This window comes from Acipenser ruthenus, chromosome 16, assembly GCF_902713425.1.
Source record: "Acipenser ruthenus chromosome 16, fAciRut3.2 maternal haplotype, whole genome shotgun sequence".
NCBI classification, from domain to species: Eukaryota; Metazoa; Chordata; class Actinopteri; order Acipenseriformes; family Acipenseridae; genus Acipenser; species Acipenser ruthenus.
In genome coordinates this window covers 12,184,851-12,197,318 of record NC_081204.1, presented here as the reverse complement: position 1 = coordinate 12,197,318, position 12,468 = coordinate 12,184,851, and the positions used below count along the sequence as shown (strand labels likewise).

General features: G+C 38.3%; 1 protein-coding gene across 1 annotated transcript in view; it reads left to right on the top strand.

Annotated features, from left to right (window-relative positions):
• The first annotated feature begins 8,253 nt into the window (after positions 1 to 8,253).
• The window catches only part of LOC117412133 (plexin-B1-like), a 124,240-nt gene continuing 120,025 nt past the window's right edge, over positions 8,254 to 12,468 (top strand). The window contains exon 1 of the mRNA XM_058988814.1: positions 8,254 to 8,734. The gene's annotated coding sequence lies outside the window, so the exon portion shown is untranslated. The remainder of the gene's footprint in view (positions 8,735 to 12,468) is intronic.

Genomic DNA, 12,468 nt, shown 5'->3' with positions numbered 1-12,468 from the left:
CAATCTTCGGCTAGTACGTGTCAGATCAGGGAGAGGCGAGGTAATCAAATAAAACACACATGCCCTGGGCAATTCCGTTGAAAGCTAGAGTATAAGAAATCAATTGTAAAGGAATTTAAGACTGGACTGTGCTTGTTTCAGTGCCTTGAGCCATAAAAACATGACTTGATATCCAAAGGAATTCTCTATAAAGACCTCCAGCTGGTAAACCTGATTATACATTCATAGCCCCCTCCAGCTACCAACTAACACATAATTTAAACAGCCTGTAATCATACTGGTGTATTACTGTCACTTAATTACATTTTACATGCCTGAGGTTTTCTTTAAAGAGTGGAATATATTGAGACTTACATTTACACGCTGTCTTCCATTCACTCAGGATCTAAAAAATCTTACTTTACCATTGTGTTTCAACTGATTTCTGGAGCAAGCCATGCTGAAGCGGCAGTTACATTGCATTACACAACAGCTTTAGTTTTTTTGGCTCATATTGTATGTGTTTTTGTGGAAAGTTTATGGGCTGGAAAACCAGGAGGTAGGCTGAGATCACAAGCACTCATTTCACAAAGATGTCCTGTGTCAGAATCGAATTGTGGTCCCAAGGTGTTCTAACCATAGATTTTCAATTTGTCCTCTGCAAACGGCTCTGAAAATGTACAATGCTTCTATGCTTAAACTGATCCCTCTTTCCTCCTTGAAATAAGTTAAAACAGTTAAACAGTGTACCCACAAATGTATTTAAACCATTCCTGCACTTTTGTAATTGAAGACTTCACAGTAGTGGAAGAAAAGTAAAACTTTCTATAAAGTGAAATCTAACACTTGGTTTCCAGCTGAAATGGTATTGAGTTGAAAGGGATTTCATACTGATCCTAATGAGCGACCAAAGCAAAGGATGTGAGAGGCAGGTTTTAAACGGCGGATTGTAGAAAAAAACACTAGGCATGAAAGGGGGGCGATACATCTTTATTAAAATTTGGTATGGCTTTTTTTATACAATATGGGTGACTCTTCTCAAACGATCAGCCAGGTCAGTGCAGTGTACCAAGAACCTTGACGTGTATTCCATGCTGCTCAGGGTGAGGGCGTCAGTACTTATGAGAACTTGCCATTTTGTATAAACGACCACTTACTCAAATACAGTATATTAGCAACAGTTTGATCCAAAATGGCAGCCACCAACAACAATTTCCCAATCTTTCTTTTTATAAATCTTGTACTAAAATGCCTTGGGAGGGACACAAAAAACAAACCCTGCTGATGCCACACACTGCTTGAAACAGCTGAGAGATTGACACAGAGATAACAGACAAAAAGAGGCACTAGCGATTTCTCTTTTTGATCAGATAATGGCTTTTACACCCCCCCCCGTTGTTTTGCATTGTTTGACACAGCTGAAGGGAGAAGATGACCTTTAGATAAAAGTTTTAACCTCAGAGTAAGGATCTTCCTGTGGCCATATAGAAAAAACAAAACAAACTCCATATAGGCTCTGAGTGACCATTCTGGGACTGTTTTGAAAGCAGTTGTAAGTTTTAAACTTCAGTTCGGAAGGAAGAACTATTCATCACCCACCCACCCACAAACACATTTTGTCACCTATCAGTCAACCATAAAAAAAATATACACTGGCCTGTCACTTACTCCTCTTTTCATTTATTCGAGTCACACACCTCCACCTCCCCCAATCGCCACCTTTCTTAACCCATGATTAATCACAAAGCATCTATCTTCTCCTCTGAATGGCCAGGCGATGGACTCTCAAACCAAATGGGTTTGTGGCCAAATATTTCATCTTGTATCATGCTATATATTCATTACAAATTCCATGTTGTGGCGGTTTGTGCTCAACTACTGAAGTATTACCGGAGAGCCTGAGTTTTGCCCAGTTTAGTGTCCACTTTAGACCAATTTCAAGGACTTTTTTTTTTTTTAAGTGTTCATAAACATTCTCTTAGAATAAACAGTGCTTTGAAAACAAGAAGATATGAACCCTTTACTCACTCCTAAAACTGTTCTGTGAATAGGGCTTGTTAGTTTGCACTTGTATGTATTACTTGTGGATATATCATTAGGTTTACTGGTTTTCTAGATGTTAAATGAAATAGGCTTCATCTTGTTCAGAATGCTTACTCACACTCGTCGAGTTTCACAGTGAATTTCATGATCACCTCCTTTAAGACTCTGTGGTTTGTAGGCCGAGACCCCTGTATTCCCAGCTGAAGTCGGATCTTTTGATGGTTCTAAAAAAAACTTCTAAAATCAGCCAGGACAAGGCCTTCTGTTGTAATGCTCCCCGTCGATGGAACTTTTTGGAGCCTTTCTTACTATTCTATTGTGAATCATGACTAGCGCTTTTTTAGAGTAAATGTTATCTTTATTTGATTTGGACACTATACAGCATTCATTACACCTTCATATATACTACATAACACTTTATAATCATTTAAAGTCAGATTTAAAAAACAACATGTATATAAGTATTCGTGTCATGTTAGTACTATAATTCTACAAAAAAAAAAAAAGTATGAGGTCAAGAAAGACGTCTTGAAGGGGTGGGGACAATTTCACCCTTCAAGTAAAATGACCAAGGAAGTGCAACACTATTTGAAAGTATGGCTTGCAAACAGAGACCTAGCATAGTACATGTTTACTACGTGTTTTTCTTTCTAAACATTTGAGACATCTATAACAAATTTAGGTGCACAACAGGTAAGATTCATGGATTTATTTTGAAAGTTAAAATCATATTAAGAATGAATGGTTAAGAGGGCTGGAAAAATGAATACAAATATTAATTTTAAAAGAAATTAAATTAAAAAAAAAAAAAAGAATGTGTGGTTATGTCCACTTAGAATCATCTTATATATCCAATATTCCGTTCATACAGTACAAAGACCCCTGGTGTGATGGCATCTTCAAATGAAAATCTATCTCCATCGCTTTGATGAACTGCTTCCATGCCTGTGAATTTGAAACCGTTTGTATCCCCGCAGATTCAGCTGGAAAGGAACCAGAGAGCTTGTGCTTGTTTCCTGTGCTTACGAGGTTGGGTGAGACGCTGTCCTGCTGAGAACTCAGTGTTGGCAGTGACCCTGTGGCAGATTGCCAGTGTTGTAAGCAGGTTTCCTACAGCTGAGTTAAGCTAAAACCCCACAAGCCCACGACCACACCCCACCCAACAATATATATATATATATATATATATATATATATATATATATATAGCTTGATCATCCTAAATTTTAGTATAGAAGTAGCATCAATCACCATCTATTGATTTGCCACATTGGATGAAGATTGCTTTGTTTTGCTGGCAGTACACTGCAGTGAATTAGATGGTGCTGCTGCTTATTGATATGTGTCCATAGCAGGCAGCTAGAACTAATAGTCAAAGCACCTGAACACAGTATTGGAGTTAACGGGGGGTTCAGGAGGCTTTCTGTCTGTCTGTCTGTCTGTCTGTCTGTATGTCACAGAGATCTAGTGAACCACTGATCCAGTTGTGATGAAACTTGAAAAAGACATCATCTGGGGGTATATGAAGGCATCTGTAATGTTTTTATGCCAGACACATTTTTACATGTGCCTACGGTGTATAGAGGTCCTGGTTATTTTACAGATGGCTCAGATTTTGAATGTACAGCTGTGCTGGACAGCTTGTCCTTGACATGCTTGATGTCTGTTAATTATTATTATTTTTCTGTAACTCTGTACATGTGTTTACAGCATTCCATTCAGTACGGTAGAGGTCATAAATAATGTATTGTATATTTCCCAGCCATTCTTCACATATTTGTGTTCCAACTAAATATTTGCCATGTCCGTTTGTGTTTTATTATCTAAATATTATACCCCTAGCATCAATAAATAAATTCAAAGTTTTGCTCTGCTGTAAATATGGACAAATGTGACCCCACAACATTTGTGGGCTCAGAAATGTCTCATGAGAAGCTAAGGCTTGTCTGTGTAATATATGATTCCATAAATCTTACCCATTTTGCACGTCCCTTACCTACATTAGTTACAATGTGCATTTTTAAAAAAACACATGTTACATGTATTTTCATTTTAAAACAAACATCTGGTACCAGACTAGCTTTCAATCTCATCCCACCAACAGGATAGGAAACATATTGGCAGTGCAAAACACATCACCCCGTTACAAGGCACAAGCTGAAACATGTGCCGACTTGACTAAGGGGTTGATGTGATTCACCTATATCCCAAAGCTGGAAAGCATTGTGCTGCACTGGGGAAACTGACCACCTACCACTGGTTATCCCGTGATTACTCCCAAGGGAAGTAGTTGATAAAATACAGGGGGTTAAAAAAAAGATATATACACTTTAGTTTTACCTTTTACAACCGCTGTGTCTCCTCAGTGAGATAACATGTCTCTCCTTTAATCTCAGCAACCAGAAAAGCAGAACTATTTCATCAACATATAGAAAGCTTTTTTTTTTTTTTTATTAAAACCAAAATGATGTGTGATTTATTTTAGTATTGTTCTGTAAATGCTACATGTACCAACTGTTTCTGTTTTTCCATGAAAAGCATCATATAGTTTACATAATAAAAAAGACAAGTAATTGTTCTCTTTTTAATTTGTAATGGCAAAGATTGAGTTGGTCAGGTTTGGTTTACAAAGTATTTCCATCTGGCAAATTAAGGGGGAATCCGTGTATATACTGAAGTTAATTGAATTTCAGAAACAGAACATACCATTTGCACTACACTGTTCCCAGGATTTGAGCAATTCCCAGAAGTCATGTTACTGTTAAAAAGCCAGTGTGGTATGTGTTCAATATTTGGGTGACTGTACTGAACTGACACATGAAAGTGATTTATGATTGTAAGATGTTCTTTTAATTAAACTGATTATGGGGTCTGCTTTATGATCTACACAGTGAAGGATAAAAAATACCTGCAAACTTTAACTCTGTATTCATTCTGTTTAATTTATTGACCCACATATTAGCACACTAAATGCAATACAGATACAGCAGAAAGGGGGCCACAGTAGAGTTTAGGGCTGCAGTATTTAGATATACCACTAGACCATTAAAATAGAAGCCTATATGTCTTATGAGAGAAGATTTTCTTTTTCTGTCTCTGTATCTATTTTTGAGGTTTGCAATCATTGTATTGGTTCTGACTGCGGTTACTCAGATACTGTGTTTTGGGTTGAGGCACCTAAGTTCAGGAGGTACTTTTTATTTTTAGCTGCCAGCCATCTACAGTACATATATAACACATGATAGACCAGCCAAAGGGCATTTATACAAGAGCCAGCACCACCTAGTGATCTGCCACTTTGGATTAAGCTTTTTATATTGCTGGCAATGCACTAACTGTGCACTAGATGGTGCTGGTGCTTATTAATACAAAGATACATATGTCTATGGTAGGCAACCAGAATTGAGGAGCAGGTCCTGAAATCATAGTCCAAGCAACTCGATCCTATCAAGCAATAAAACAAACTCAATACAGGCAGTGCTCATTCACAACGATCTCGGATTAAACTCATTTCCTGATACTCTGAATTTTCTATGTGGTCCCAGACAAATTTTAACAGTCGCTTATTGTAAATGACTTTTTATAATATGAATTAACTCAACACCAATTTCCTGTTTTGTGCTCATTATTTTGGAGACATGCTAATTGATACACCATGTTTATTTTAAAAGAAAACTGTTTGAAGGATTTCTAAATGCCAGGTTAACTGTATATTTATATTTACTTTGCTTTATACTTTAACATGAAGTCACTATTATTTTGCACACCTCTGTAAACATTGTGTATTATGTTCTCATCTCAAGAAATACAGCCATATACAATCATAAAACACATACGTCCCATTTCATCATTTTAAATTGTTTTGCCTTTTTATCAAACTTTCCAGATTTCTTTCCAAACATTTCGTTTCTTCCCTGGATTAGATAAGAAAGTCTTTCTGATTCAATGACTTGTGTGTTTATTTGTTTATCTTGAGTTTCCACACTGGAAATATGAAGGACATGCGTCATCTAACACATTACCAATGGACTGAGCCAAAGATTGTTTAGCAATGGGTACCCCTTTACACTTCATCCACACTGTAACCATCACAAAGAGGACATGGAGAAGTAAATACAGGAGCGCTACCATAATATTGTATTCTTTATATCACACATTTAAACAAAACCTTCAAATGAAAAGGAATGTGTTTTTTTTTCAGTCCTCTTTCTATTTTATTTGTATGACTGATTGTTCCTGGCATAGCCTTGATAAGCAAGCACACTGCAGCTGTCGTTATCTTAAATAGTAAGTAACATTGCCGTTGTTTCTTTTCTTTTAGCATAACATTCAGACTGTGTCTTTTTTCATTGAATCAAATATTGTGTTTTACCCAAAGTCTGTGATAAGGTGTTTTAACTTTCCCTTCCTGTGTTATTTCACCTCAGCATTGTCTTCTGGATCAAAGCATGTCAGTTAATAGGAGAAAGCAGATGGTTGGTTAATGACAGAAAAGAAGGTATTGAAGGGGTGGGGACAATTTCACCCTCCAGGTGAAATGACCGAGCAAGTGCAACACTAACTGAAAGCATGGCTTGCAAACTGAGATGTATTTAACCAAGTGCAGTACCAGATATCAAGTTTTAAATGAAAATACATGCCTGTGATATCATGTTTTTTTGAAAACTGCACATGTTAGACCTGTAGAGTGAATGGAAGTGCTTGATATGTAAGGTTTACGTTTTTTGTTTGTTACAACCACTTTAAAACAGACAAATACAACACTACAAATCATAGTATTTGAGTGAATAAGAAGCTAGCTCTTAGTCCACACAGTAAGTGTTTTTTTCCCCCAGTATAAAACATCTTTGTCCTCCACTTAACACAATGAATTCTAAACAGTTTATTGTGTATATGCCTGTGTGTATGTGGTGGTGGGGGTAGGGTCGGAGGAGGAGTGGTGTGTGGCAGATGCAGCAATTGATTGGTTTTCTCTCCAATCCTGTCCCCAATAAACAGGAACCTCAATGGCCAATCTGATTCCTGATCAGTGGGACCCCCATCCTTGGTCCCGCCTTCCAGCAATACTGAATGATCGGCCTATTATTTATAGCTATAACAGTACCATTGTTTTTCATCTGGTCTATTACTATGCAATAGCATTTTTCATATTGGATCATACAACTGCTGAACATTGCAGAAAACCTTAGCAAGCTGGTAACCACTGAAGGTTTTTACTGGGTTTCCAGCAGGCACTGTATTTAAAAACCAACCACATTAGATCAATTTAGAACATAAATAAATCAACTGTATAATTTTACTGTAAATGATTTAGCAGTCACCAAACCAATTTTTTTTTCCGCTTCAGAAGTAAGACAAATAAAACCCTATTTGAGGATCTGTGTGCAGCCCCAATCAGAACAAGCCCCTTAAATCATGCAATTGTGCTTGTTTCTCCCTTCCTTCTGCTGCTGGACCTGTAGAAAGCTGTCCTTACTGAATGGATTATGCAGGGGGGGCTAGATGTTTGGTGCATGTTTTACCCCAGGTACTACTTTCTCATTAAATATCTATATAAATAATCGTCTATAACAATTTAATAATCAAGAAGTCCCACAGCTGCAGTAAACCCTAACTGTATTCACTGCCAATGCAGTACCACTAGGGGGGGATATGTGGTCTTCATTTTAACCCCCCAAAATGGGGTCCTGCAATGATGACATTACTGCTATTACAGGGGACATTGCTGTAATTGTGGAAGAAACACCCCAGAGGACCCTCAGATCAAAATGTATTTGTAGGTCTTTTGGCTTCCAATACAAGATTGTGGATGTTAACTTTACAAGTTCCATAATTATTCATAATTGCTACTAGAACATGGAATAGTGTTGACACATCTATAAATTAGGCTAGTCTGCAATGCAACAAATACATATAATGTATGTGAAGCAGGTCAAATCAAAACATTATGGGAAAAAAGTGATCTAATTGGTATGCTCGTATTCATATGTTTGCAATACGTTTATTGTGCTTATTCAATTGTCATGAATACGTATGGCTTTTTATCAAGCTTTATGAAGGGTCAATATAATACTAGCCAAACACGTGGCCTTCGGTTTTTAGTTCTGAAATCTTTTTTTTTTTTTTTTTTGTCATACTCAGTTCACATCTCTGGTCCGGTCTGTTGCGAATGAATCGGCAGCGCAATTTTGTGACACGGCCCCTTTAAGTGTTAAGTGTATTGGGGGCAGGCCCAGTGATGTAATCTGTCCAGCCTGCGCGCCGCACTGCCACTGTTTGCAGGGTGCACGGGATAATTGTGAAAACCCATACAATGCAACAACCAAAAAAAGAGAGGCGCTTCATGAAACTGTGAGCGACTGAGCGAGGGATCAGACAGGCAAGCACCAGATAACCACCCCCCTTAGCCAGCCTTTACAAAGAAACTCCTCGCATTCACAAGCATGGGAAAAAAACAAAACTAAGAAGAAAATAGATCTGTATTTCAAATTTCGTTCTTACTTTCCTGAGTGTATCTCTAAAACAAGTTTGGAATCATTTTTTTTTCTCGTTTTGTTTGCCTGGATTTTAACTGGAGTTCTCTGGGCTGTTAATAAATTGGATTAACCCCCGTCTGTGAAGCAAACGGATTTCAGCTGTGCGTTTGCAGCAACTGAGAGAGAGAAAGAGAAAGAGGAGACGCATTCAGAAACTTTTTTTTTCTGCTTCAAAGGTAAGACATATAAAAAGATATATATTTGGGATAGGTGTGTGATTTCAACATACGGTTCTGTTTGTAATTACTGATATGTCAGCATAGGATTGAGACGCACACGTGTGTGTATGTATACATAAAAAAATAAGGACAGAACATGTGCTGCATTTACCATGGTTTGAAGTTAACATTGCCGACAGGCTTGCAAACAGTAAGAAACAGCATAGTTTATATATGGATTATAAATGAAATAATTACGTGCGAATAAAAAATGATTTTCGGTTACAGTTTGGCATTTGCTCGGGTTGATTTCGAAATGTAATATAGAAATGTTAGCGCATCTAACAATTGCACCTTGTGTGTATTTAGTTTTATTGTTATGTAAGTTGATTAAAAAATATCTAATTATTAAACACAGATTGCAAAAAGGTGTTTGAGATGCCTGAAGATGCGATCGCTGCTGTGTAAAGTTTTCATATTGTGGATATCAAAACAGAGGCTTTATTTTAGAAGAGGCTTGGGGCTTTGGTGATAAGTATTTTCAAATTACGTGACCACACTGTTCAACAGATAGAACATTCAAAGTGCTTTTTATAGGTGTCCACCCTAAAATAAAGCAAATGTCATTCTTAGATGTGCCCTGCTTTTTCTTTATCGCTTCTCTCGTATCGGTTTGTATGGAATTGGAAGAGAGCGATGGTTTACATACATTTCGTGTAGCCTATACATTTTCACAGTGACTTATCAATGGTAAGTTTCAGCATTTGGCATACCGAATCCGTTTGTACTGCAACGGAAGCGTGACCACCTGGCCTCCTCACAACCGATACGTACGTGTGGGATATGGACTTTTGGGGTGGACCTCAAATCTTTCTACAGTCAGTACTTGGAGCTGGTGGGTAGTTCTCGCTTTGCCCAGCAGGAGTCGCTGATACTCGACGCCAAAATATCAAACTATAACTATAAAGTTGGGGAAGTGCAAAAGTAAAAACAAATAAAGTAGACAAGACTGTATTTTAATGTGAACAATACATGGTTCACCGTGCTTAAATAATTACATGGGTATGAAAAACGTACGCACTTACTGTACTTAATCGTCTACTTTTGTAGCTACAATGAGAACGCTTCTATCTTAGTATCTAGTAGTTTACGCATTGTGTAACCGTTTCATTTGATTAGCCCATGTCCTAGATTTGAGTTTGTATCTATTGATGAAATGTTGCCGGAATTTGACTATAAATAAGATTAGTGAAATCACGGTTCTATAGTTAAGATATATAGCTGATCATAGACTGAACAACCAGGAAATATACAAAACTATACCGGCGCTTGGTTTCTCGTTTGGTTAGCGTGTTCATGGTAACCTAGCAACAAGTGACAGTGAGCCCTCTGTATGTACTGTAATCATAGTACAGGCAAAATTGGTCCTGTTGTGATCTGTTTTCATAGTGCATCTGTTCAACGCTGAGTTATTTTACTTGCCAATTATTTAATGATGTGGGAGTAGTTTTTTTTATATATTTGATGTACACTTGCATGTAACTTAGTAGTGTATGGTCTGCAAACTGGGGGATTTAAATCTTCTGTAGATATTAGTAAAATTTAAGTGGCTCAGACAGTCGGACGAATGGACAGACAGACCCCAGACACCCCTAGATACTCAATAATTTGTGCTAAAAAAGGTTCTTGGCAAGTTTTAATCGCAACTGGACAAGCCACCAATGCGTCTTTGGTGTGGGAGAATTGAGGGAAGGATTAAATCCAACCCATTGTAGTGCTATCTTTAGGATTTCATTTTGCAAACAAAACCACATTTAAAGCCAGCTTAAATATAACTCTCCAGCCTCATTGCATACCCTGTTAAAAGGTCACAGATTCAGTTTGACCCTTGGTTGTAGCCAGAAATAAACTCAAACAACTGGCTTGCTTTGAGAGTGTCAGATTTAGGGAGAACCTCTGACCGTGCTAAAGGCAATACCTGCAGAAGCTATTTGCTAGATAAGGACCAGGGCTGTTTGTTGGATTGACACATGCTGTTTTGTTTACACTGCTGACCACTTTGACCTATCAAAGATACCAGATTTCTCAGATTACCTTTAATGGTATTGTATTTGAAGTGCGCCTGGTAAACCAAACTTATTTCTACCCACAAGTTTAAGAGAGGTTAGTTTAGATTAAAGTTGGGTCATTCTAGCTCAAGTGGACCAAATTCTGGGACGACGTCTCCTCCAGTATTCTGGGAACAATGGGAGGAAAATGATGCCTTTATGAATACAAAAGATAAGATGTGTCACTCATTCTCTAAATGGTTAGACAAAAAAACAAACACACACCTTTTTGATAACTTTGTCTTGCTGTGTTCACCATTAGGGGTGTGGCCTAGACAAATTATTAACATTAATAGCTTTAAGAAAATAGTTGTCAAGTCATTGACCCCCGCTGGCCAACATGGGCTGGAATGACTGCGTTGGGTTACCATAGAAACCCAACGTAAGCAGACCATAACATTCCTACCCAATGGAATTCTGAACAAATGTGGCACAATATTCATAATTCAGTAGCAGAACAGATTCATTTATTTTTTTAACCAGTGTGTATTGGTTTGTTTTATATATATATATATTTTTTAATTTAGTCGTCACCAATCTTTTACCCCGGTTTTCTCCACAATTTAGCATGCCCAATTATTATCTGTATCCTTGGCTCACCGCTCTCAACCCCCCCCGCCGACTCGGGAAACGGCGACTGGAACACACGTCCTCCGAAACGTGCTCCTGCCAAGCCGTCATTTTTCGCACTGCAGATCCACAGCAATGCCACCAGACCGATAGTGCCGGAGGACAACACAGATCTGGCGGCTCCACTGCAGAACCACAGGCGCCCTATGGGCCACAGGGGTCGCTGATGCGCGGTGAGCCTTGGATTCCCCTGCCGACCTAAGCCCTCCCTACCTGGGCAGCACTCCGCCAATTGTGCGCCGCCCCCTAGGAACTCCTGGTCACGGTCGGCTGTGACATAGCCTGGATTCGAACCTGCGATCTCCAGGCTATAGGGCACATCCTGCACTCTGCGCCACTCGGGAACCCATTGGTATGTTTTATTGTGATACAAGATTGGTATTGCAAAATATTGAATGTTACTGTACAACTGTGGTACCATTTCTGCCAATGGCTCATACCATTGGAGCTAGCCTTTTGTTGCCCAGTTCCCTTGTGTACAGAACCATTACATTGCTATTTTTTGTCAAAGACTTGAATCCCACCCCCACCTCCCCAACAGAACTGATTAAAACTTCCATTCAGCCTGTCAGGAGAATGACCTTGACATTTCTTGGCATTGTGTACAAATGACAGCCAAGAAAGAGTGTCATTCTTTTTGTATGTGTGTTATATGAGAAGACATAGGCAGACATTTTCTTAAACCAGTATCATTATTTGAACTGGGCAGTTAACTGGCTGTCTGATTAGCACATTCCTCGTGCTGCCTTTTTAACAAAAACATTTTTTTTCCCTATGAACTTGCTGGTCCTAAATACATAAAATGTTATCTTGAAGAACCATGCACTCTGAGTTTTATAGAATTGTACACAGAACTGCATTGTCCTTTTGGGATAAATCACATTGAGGTGGTGACTGCTATAGTTAAACCCTATAGGGTTTACTGTATTGATAGCGTTGAAGAGTTTGAGTCAAAGCACACCAAAACAGTTTCTTACTAGGTGAACAGTATTCTCATACTGCCAACAAACAATA